General features: G+C 43.5%; 1 pseudogene; it reads left to right on the top strand.

The window, feature by feature from the left end:
- The first annotated feature begins 1,780 nt into the window (after window positions 1-1,780).
- Window positions 1,781-9,169, top strand: LOC124231822 (uncharacterized; annotated as a pseudogene).
- The last annotated feature ends 303 nt before the right edge of the window (window positions 9,170-9,472 follow it).

Here is a 9,472-nt window from a genome sequence, read left to right on the forward strand (position 1 = left end):
GGACGCCACATCCTACATTTTAACAAGGACAAATAAAAACCTACTTGCTGTACTTAAAAAATGGTAAATAAGCTTTCCCACCAAAATTGTTCTTTTCCTTGTAACTACTTTTTCCAAAATTAATTAAAATCATACATGTATACCCTATTAAGTATTAGCATATAGGTTCCTCTCTCAAAAGAGATAAACACCTGCTACCCTCCCCCCAAAGTCATAAACAAGTTTGGAAAGGTTCAAAAGTTCTGGAATGTATTGATCAGGAATGGTATACTTAGCCAACAATGCATCTGTAATGATGTAATGGCTTCCGTAACTGGGTGTAGCCAATCAGAATAGGGCTGATGTAACTGCAAGCCAATAGATTGTGAGGCACACCCAGGGTGCTCAACCTCCCCAATCAGAACATGGGGCCAGCCGGCCAAGTCATGATGAACGGCGATCCCTGTGACCGTCTGAGCCGTTGCGGACGGCCGCAGTCTGACCGGAAAGCAACTCCTACCCCCAGTGAAGATTGGAGCACAGACCTCTGCCAGTAGAAACCGCCAGACCTACTGGCTGCGAATAAGCTGAGGCAGTGAGAGGCACTAGCCAGTTCCCAAGTGTGTGACACGTGCCTTCCTCCAGCTATCTCTTTCTTTCTTGTGGTTTTTGCTTGGCCTATTGAAGGAAAGAAATGAGTGAAAGCTGTTTGAGCTAAGTGGTATTTGTGCGTAATTTCTGTTGACATCGTCTTCTCGTTTATATTTTGTCTTCGTTTTGATGTTGTTGCTCAGAATAAAACATTGAGTAATCCAGGAGAAGTCATTTAACCTCTGTAAACCCCTTTTCAAGGCGGGGATATTAAGAGTTGTGGGAAATAAATGAGTTAATATATGCCAAACGCTTCGAACAGCTTCTGGCGCGTGATAAATGCTATGTCAATGTCAGCCGTTATTATTATCAAGAACTGGGGAAGGCCTCTGGTATGGGATGTACAAAGGTTACCTGGGAGACAAGACTAATTTTGCCTGCTCAATAACAAGCAAGTTCGTTTTCGCCCGATAATGTTGATATTCAGCCTCTCATATCTGCTGCTGCTTTTGTTTGACAGTGTCTTAAAAGAAGGTCGAATAAACTTGGGAACTGAAAGGGCCTCTTCTATTTGGGGGAAATGCAAATAGTCTCGTCCTGCTGTAGTCAGGGTGTGGGAGAGAAGGAGACTCTGTCCAAGAAGAATCCAGATTTCTCCCTCACAAGATTCTGCCCCACAGTGCTGAGACACCACTGGAGCTGTTATGTGGGAGACCACCACAGCTCCAAGACCACCTCAAGAGAAACCAACACAGCCACAGTTCCTGAGGTCCCCGAGCCCCAAGGTGTTTGCAGGAGAAATCTCCCACAGAAGATGAGCTTACCACCACAAACAGCCAAGTATGTGAGAAGGGCCAACAACGTGAGAGAAAGAAAGCACCCCAACAAATGAAAGGCCCTATATCAGAGATGACATAATAGAGCAATCCACAGTTTATTTTTATATCCATATTTGGGGTTCATAGTAGGCTGAATAATGGCACCCCAAGGATATCCATGTCCTAATGCCTGGGATCTGTGAATACATTAATTTACATGGCAAAGTGGATTTAAGGCTGCAGATAGAATTAAGATTGCTAATCAACTAATCTTAAAAATGGGAGCTTTTCCTGGATGGTGTGGGTGGGCCTAATGTAATCACAAGAGTACTATCCGTAAAAATGCCAGAGGGAGACAGAAAAGGAGATTGCGGGGATGCAATGTGAGAAGGATGGAACCAGCCATAACCAGCTTTGAACATGAAGCAAGGGAACCGCAAGCCGAGGAATGTGAGCACCCTGTAGAAGGTGAAAAAGGTGAGGAGACACATTCTCCCCTAGAGCCGCCAGGAAAGAATGCAGCCCCGCCACCACCTCGATTTGAGCCCAGTAAGACCCGTGCCGGAATTATGACCTGCAGAACCATAAAATAATAAATTTGCGTTGTTTTAAGTTACTAAATTTGTGATAATTTGTTACAGCAATAGAAAACGAATAGAGGGCTTCTTTGGAAAATCAGATGATGTGAAGGCCCCAGCCTATGTTTTTTCACATGATAATAGGCTGAAGCTGCCTAGTTGCTGCCACTTAGTATTGCCAAAGGGCAATTATTCTCCACCGTTCCTTTTGTTAATTTACGTCTAGCTGTTTTACTCAGTTAAGGACCTGGCCCCTGTAGACACAGGTGTGTTTTCCAGGTGCCAGATGCCATACCAGGCAGACATTACCAAAATGAATTAGGCCTGGCCCTAAATATTGCGTGTTTATGGTCTAGTAGGGAGACCGATTCATAAACAGATAATGTCAACACAATGTTGTGAGTCCTCCAAGGGCAGTGCATACAGGGTGCTCTGGGAACACGAAGCAGTGTGTAGCCCAGCCCTGGGTAAGCATTCAAGGAGGCGATGGCTCCATGTTTCAAACAATATGATCCTAGCTTCAAATAGCGAAATCACTGTCACACAGTACTTACTATATACCATGTAAATGATGTATAGTACTATATATATGTCATAAGTGCCTTATCCACATTAATTCATTTAATCCTCCCAGTAACTGAGGTAGGTACTGTTATTAAATGCATTTCACAGATGATAAAACTGAGGAACTGAAAAGTTAGGTTACTTGCCCAAGGTCCCATGACTATTAAATGTGGAGCCACAATTTGAGCCACGGTGTTTTGGCTCTGGTGTCTGGGCTTTTAACACCTACCCTCTACCACCTTCTGTAACTCCAGCACCTTTGCTTGAATGCCAGGAGTGGAATTGATGCCTGTGCTCACAGTGAGACCCAGATCTCCTCTGGAGCTCACATTTGCCTTGACACTAATTCTTCACAGGTGAAGTAACTCCTTGTAGCCCCAGTGTTTTTACTGGAAATGGTTTCTAAGAAATAGCAGTGCTTTAAGGAGGCATAGAAAGTAGCCAGACGGGTGAGTGAAGGAAGAACAAGGGAATCCTTGCCCTCTTTTCTCCACGTGTATGTACTTCCTGGGTGATTCCATCCAAACCCAGTATGCTAATAACGCTTGTTAGGTAGTCACTTTTTATTGAGACATTTAAGGTATATCAGGTCAGTTTTAGTAATCATTAAGCTCAACCACAATAAATGAAGCAGATTATATATCACTATGCAGGTTAACCAAATTCTTTAATGTCATCTATCCAACTCGTCGCTTCTCAAATATTTATTGAGTACATATGAAGTGCCAGGCACAATTCTGCATTCTGAGGATACATTAGTGAACAAAAAAATTCTTGCTCTCATGAAACTTATATATCCACCTAGGAGAAATAGACAATAAACAAGTAGGTAAAATCTGTGATCGGCCAGATGGTGGTAAATAATGCTATGGAAAAAATAAGAGCTGGGAAAAGCAGGGTAAAGAATTTAGGGGCTGTAATTTAAAATGTGATGGTTAGGCAAGGTCTCATCACAAAGGTAACATTTGAGCAAATATCTGAATGAGGTGAAGGAGCAAGCATGAGTATTCCTGGAGGAAGAATGTTCCAAGAAGAGGGAACAACAAACACGAAGGCCCTGGGGCAGGAGATAGTTGGCATGTTCAAGGAACACCAAGGAAGTTCATGCAGTTGAAGCAGAGTGAATGAACAGGTGAGAAGAAATAGGGTCAAAAAATAACAGATCAGATTACAGGGCTTTAAGTGATACGAGGACTGTCCTGTGAGTGAGTTGGGGGCCATTGAAGGGTTTGGGGCAGAAGAATGACCTTTTCCTATATTTTTAAAAGCTTGCTCTAGCTGCTGTATTGAAAACAGATTCTAGGGAGGAGGAGGCTATTAAAATGTAAGAGATAATGGTGACAGGAAAACGAGAAGAGGGGAGAATGGCTCCAAGGGTTTACCTGAGCATCTGGGAGGAAAGAGTTGGCATTTCTTATATGGGAGACAGTTCAAAGAGAAGAGCAGAGCTTGGTTTTGGATGCATTAAGTTTGAAGTTACTGTTAGACATTCAAGTGTAGACAGTTGGGTATATGAGTCTGCAGTTCAGGAGAGAGGTCAGAGTGAAGACATAAGTTGAGGAGTCATCAGCACATGGACAATTTTTAAAACCATAAAACTAGATGAGATCAGCAAATGAATCACTACAGCTAGAGACGAAGTCCAAGGACTGAGCCTTGAGGCGTCACAATTCCACAGCTGGGAAGGAGCAGCCAACGGAGTAAGAGTAAAACTACTAGAAAGTAGTATTCCAGAAACCAATGGAGAAAGTGATTCAAAGAGGGTCATAGTAGATTAAATAATTGACCCTAGTCTTCATCCATCCCTGTCTCCATGCTCTTTGCCATATGACTTTGCAAGTACTCTCCCTTATGGTAAAAGATATCTACTGGCCCTTTGATTTGGGGCTCACAGGCAAGATTTTCTTTAGCCAATAGAATGTTGGTGGAAGCACCAGTGGTAGTTCTGACTCCAGACCTTAGAGGGACTCTGTGTTTCCACTTGCCCACTTGAAGTATATCATCAACATGGAAGAAACATGACCTCGTTGACACACTGGTCCAAGAAAGATTGGAGTACTTGTGGAGCAGACTTGAACCCATCCTTCTGCTTGAGGCCTAGCCCGGTTGAGCCCAGCCTAGATCAGAAGACCCTTCATGTGACACACAGAGGAATAAGCAAAAATATAAATATTATAAGCTACTGAGTTTGAGGTGGTTTGTTACACAGCACTGTTGTAGCAATAGTTGACTGAAAACAGGGATAACAAGGAAATGGTAAACTGTCAAATATGGCTGACAGGACAAGTAAGATCAGGACTGAGAACTGACCTTGAATTTAACATCATGGAGGTTACTGGTGACCCTGAAGAACAGTTTTTATCAAAGTGGTGAGGTGATAGCTTGCATGAAGTAAGTTCAATGGAGTATGGGAAAAGACGGATTGAAGAAAAATAGTAGAGACAATTTTTGTAAATAAACTGCGGTGCAAAGGGCAGGAGAGGACTAAAGTAGCAACTGAAGAGAGGAGTGATGTCAAGAGAGAGGGTGTTTTTAATGGATTTTCTTTTATTTTCTACTTTATCATACTTTTATTAATGAATAGATGCTATTTATATCATTTTTATGGAATAAGTTTGCAGATGTTTTCAGATTTTTCATTAAAGCAGTTGAAAAATCATTGTGACTTAGTCTACCCAATTTGTAACGCTTAAAATATCATATTTGCCCACATCCTTTTTTTTTTTTTTTTTTTTTTTTCAGAGACAGGGTTGCCGGGCAGAGGGCAGGAAGGAGAGAGAGCCCTTGTGTGTCAGGCAGCCCCCGAGGTGCTGTGCCAAAGGGGCTGTTCCGGAGATAGGCAGGAAGTAGCACAGGCAGGGTTTCCTCCTGCCTGTCCTGAGAAATGCTGAGGGCACCCAAGAGTTCTGAGCACAGGTGAACATCTTCTTTTTTTAAATAATAGCTCCATTGACATACATTTCATATACATACAATCCACCCATTTAAAGTATACACACCAGTGGTTATTAAAAGAGGAGGGTTTTTAAGATGGGGAAAATAAAATGTATTTTTATGCTGATGAGAAGAGTCTAGTAGAGAGGGGGAAATTCATGACGCTGAAGATTGGGTTGGGGGGATGTGGAGCTGGGGCCGTGTGTCCTTAGGTAGGTAAGAGGGGTGAGATCTGAAGGACAATCACTGACTCTTCATCCTTAATATCAAGGAAAAAAGCAGAGTATATGGGCACAAGTGCAATAAATGGCTATATATGATGGTGTGAGGATTGAGAAAGATTCTTGATTGCTTCTACTTTCTCAGTGAAATAGAAAGCAGAAAAAGAGAGACTGTCTTTCTTTGTTCTCCCTGCATCTCATTGGCTCAAGTTGGGTCATGTGCCCATTTCTACATTAATTCCTGTTGCAGGATAATTCCATGCTCTGATTGACTCAGGCTTGTATTTCTGAATCAACCAACTTTAATGGAGTTGGGCTTGAACTAATCAGGACCCACTCCGGGGATGAACTCCCCAGGTTACATGGCTAAAGTCTAATGGGGGAAGGTGGAATGGATTCTGGGGAGTCACAGAATGTCCTCCTCACTTTCCACAATCACAGTTCACAGCACAGGCTGACCTCAAAGCTCTAAGCAGGGTGTGTTAGTTTCCTACTGCTGCTGTAACAAATTACCACCAACAGTGGCTTAAAACAATAGAAATTTATTCCCTTACAGTTCTGGGGTAAGAAGTTTGTGATCAGTTTCACTGAACGAAAATCAAAGTGTTGACAGTGTTGTTTTCTTCTGGGAGCTCTGTGGGGAGAATCTGTTTCCCTGACTTTTTCAACTTCTAGTAGCTTCCTATATTCTTTGGCTTGTGACCCTTCCTCCATTTTCAAAGCACATCACTCCAATCTCTGTTTCCATCATCACATCACCTTCTGTCTGACTCTGACTCCCCTTCTTCACTCTTAAAAAGACCATTGTGATTATATCAGACTCATTCAGATAATCCAGGATAATCTCCCCATCTCAAAATCCTTAATCACATCTACAAAGTCCCTTTTGCCATATGAGGTAGTATTCACAGGTTCCAGATTTAGGATGTGGAAATATCTGGGGAACCATTATTCAGCTTATTACAATGAGAATACCCAAGGGCCCATTTTATGAAGAGGAGAGAGAGGCCTGCCCTAAGGGGCAGACTTGGGTTAGTTTACCACATGGAAAGGAGAAAGAGAGACAAAGCACTATATTCAGTCAGAGAACCATAATGGGGTCAGGACTGTCCTACCTTAGGGACATAGCAACTCCCTAACCTCATGTGATAATTTAGTCCACAGAGTTCTTTTTTTTTTTTTTTTTTTTTAAAGATTTTATTTTTTTCCTTTTTCTCCCCAAAGCCTCCCAGTACATAGTTGTATATTCTCCGTTATGGGTCCTTCTAGTTGTGGCATGTGGGACGCTGCCTCAGCGTGGTTTGACGAGCAGTGCCATGTCCGCCCCCAGGATTCGAACCAACGAAACACTGGGCCGCCTGCAGCGGAGCGCGCGAACTTAACCACTCGGCCACGGGGCCAGCCCCTAGTCCACAGAGTTCTTGATCACCTTTCCCTTCCTCAAAACATCACACTAGTATATCACATTGATGATTGTATGCTTATTGGACCTAGTGAGCAAGAATTATCAACTGCTATAGACGTATTAGTAACACATTTCTGTGTCAGAAGATAGGAAAGAAATCTGACAAACGTTCAGAGGCCTTCTACCTCTGTGAAATTTCTAGGGGTCCAGTGGTATAGGGCAAGTCAAGATATCCCTTCTAAGTTGAAAGATAAGTGTTGCATCTGTCCCCTTCTACCATCAAAATGCAGGCATAATGCTTAGTGGGCCTCTTTGGATTTCAGAGGCAACATAATCCTCAGAATGTGTGACTCCAGGCTGTTTATTGGGTGACCCAAAAAACTACTAGTTTTAAATTGAGTCCAGAGCAAGAGAAGGCTCTGCAACTGGTTCAGGATGTTGCACTGGCTGCTCTTCCGTTGGAGCCACATGACCCAGCAGATCCCATGGTGCTTGAAGTGTCAGTGGCAGATAGGAAAGCTGTTGGGAGTCTTTGGCAGGTCCTTCCATGTGAATCACAGCATAGACCCTTCGGATTTTGGAGCAAAGTTCTGCCATCCTATGTGAATAACTACTCTCCTTGGAGACACTTGCCTGCTACTGGGTCCTAGTAGAGACTGAATGCTTACCCATGGCTCACCAAGTTACCATGTGACTGAGCTGGCCATCATGAACTGGATGTTGTCTGACTCACCAAGCCATAAAGTTGGTTGTGTGCAGTATATTCCATCATCACATGAAAGTAGTAAATATGAGATTGGGCTTGAGCAGGCCCTAAAGGCACAGGAAGTTACATGAGGAAGTGGCCCACGTGCCCATGGCTCCCGTTCCTCCTACATTACCTTCTCTCTCCCAGCCGGCACTTATGGCCTCATGAGGAGTTCCCGAAAATCAGTTGACTGAGGAAGAGGAAACTTGCACCTGGTTTACAGATGGTTCTGCACAATATGCCAGCACCACCTGAAAGTGCACAGCTGCGGCCCTAGATCCCCTTTCTGGGACGTCCCTGAAGAAAGGTGGTGAAGGAAAATCCTAGCGTTAAGCAGAACTTTGAGCATTGTTGTTCGCTTTGCTTTGGAGGAGAAATGGCCAGACGTGCAATTATATACCAATTCATGAGCCATGGCCAATGGTTTGGCAGGATAGCTAGGGACTTGGAAGGAATGTGACTGGAAAATTAGTGACAAAGAAGTCTGGGAAAGAGGTATATAGATAGACTTCCCTAAATGGGCAAAAAAGTGAAGATAGTTGTGTCCCGTGTGAATGCTCACCAAAGAATACCCTCAGCAGAGGAAGGTTTTAATAACCAAGTGGATAGGATGATCCATTCTGTAAATACCAGTCAGCCACTCCTGTCGTCACCCAATGGGCTCATGAACAAAGTGGCCATGGTTGCAGGGATGGAGGTTAGGCCTTGGCTCATCAACACGGACTTCTGCTTACCAATGCTGACCTGGCTACAGTCACTGCTGAGTGCCCAATCTGTCAGCAGCAGACACCAAACCCAAGTCCCAAAATATGGCATCATTTTATGGGGTGACCAGCCAGCTACCTGGTGGCAGGTTGATTGCATTGGACCACTTCCATCATGGGATGAGCAGTGTTTTGTGTTCATGGGACTAGACCCTTTCTCTGGATATGGATTTGCCTTTCCTGCATGCAATTCTTCTGCCAAAACTACCATCTGTGGACTGACAGAATGCCTTATCCACTGTCATGGTATAAGCATTGTAAGAAGCATGGAATTCACTGGTCTTACTATGTTCCCCATCATCCTGAAACAGGTGGTTTGATAGAACGGTGGAATGGCCTTTTGAAGTGACTCGGGTATGACACAGGCTAGATGACAATACTTTGCGGGGCTGAGGCAACGTTCTCCAGGAGGCTGTATATATTCTAATTCAGTGTCCAATACATAGTGCTGTTTCTCCCATAGTCAAGATTCATGAGTCCCGGAGTCAAGGGCTAGAAATTAAAATGGAACCATTCGCTATTACCCCTAGTGACCCACTAGCAAAAGTTTTGCCTCCTGTCCTGTGAACTTATGCTCTACTAGTCTAGAAGTCTTAGTTCCAGAGCAAGGAATGCTTCCACCAAGAGACACGTTAATGATTTCATTAAACTGGATGATAAAACTGCCACCCAGCCACTTTGGGCTCCTCATGCCTCTGAAATAGCAGTCAAAGAAAGGGAGTTTCCGTCCTGGCTGGGGTGATTGATCCTGATTACCAAGGGGAAATTGGGCTGCTACTACAACACAGAGATAAAGAAAAGTGTGTCTGAAGTACATGAGACCCCTTAGGGATCTCTTAGTACTACCATGCCCTGTGGTTAAAATCAATG

The sequence above is a fragment of the Equus quagga genome, chromosome 22, assembly GCF_021613505.1.
Source record: "Equus quagga isolate Etosha38 chromosome 22, UCLA_HA_Equagga_1.0, whole genome shotgun sequence".
Taxonomy (NCBI): domain Eukaryota; kingdom Metazoa; phylum Chordata; class Mammalia; order Perissodactyla; family Equidae; genus Equus; species Equus quagga.